The sequence below is a fragment of the Montipora foliosa genome, chromosome 1 (genome assembly GCF_036669935.1).
Source record: "Montipora foliosa isolate CH-2021 chromosome 1, ASM3666993v2, whole genome shotgun sequence".
NCBI classification, from domain to species: Eukaryota; Metazoa; Cnidaria; class Anthozoa; order Scleractinia; family Acroporidae; genus Montipora; species Montipora foliosa.
Genome location: NC_090869.1, coordinates 42,040,733 through 42,041,343, shown reverse-complemented (window position 1 = coordinate 42,041,343; position 611 = coordinate 42,040,733). Strand labels below are relative to the sequence as shown.

Here is a 611-nt window from a genome sequence, read left to right as displayed (position 1 = left end):
GCTTAGCAAAGGAGATATCCTTGATCAAAAAAGTACTTAATCTTTCCTCCCCGTACTTCACCTTTGTAAAGGATATCACGCTGGGAGATCTACTCCGCCCTACAAGGTTATCTGCTCTCTGATCGGCCAGTTGCCATTTACCAAGCATCAAACTCGTCAAAAATATGTCAAAAAAATGTCATAAAAACTGTCTGGGTGTTCACGGTACTGCGCACAGTAATATGCATTAATGCAGTAATATGCATTAATGGGTTGGGTGTTTGTAAATACCAATGTGGCCATAAAGGCATTTCTGTTGAAAGAAGGGCAAGGCTGATGCACAATGCTATTGAGATAAACTTATGTGTAGCTTTCCGTTTTGCCGAACTGAATATGTCGAAACTAATACACAAAAAAAAGCAACACATACCAACTTCAGCAGTTTCATCTCCGACTTCAATAACCACATTCTGTTCCTTTGAAAACATTTTTACCAGTTCCTTGTATAATGCAACAGGGTACTGTTCTCCAATTTTTGTGTTGGTTGCTCCCAGGAGATTTGTTGGTGGCTGCAGGTAGTTAACATGTCTGCTTTCCACAAATGTGGAGATGGCCCAGTGGCCAACAGCAAA

The 611-nt window shown here is 40.8% G+C and overlaps 1 pseudogene; it reads right to left on the bottom strand.

Moving 5' to 3' along the window:
• The window catches only part of LOC137977785 (uncharacterized), a 2,675-nt pseudogene extending 2,527 nt beyond the window's left edge, over positions 1 to 148 (bottom strand).
• Between the last annotated feature and the right edge of the window lie 463 nt (positions 149 to 611).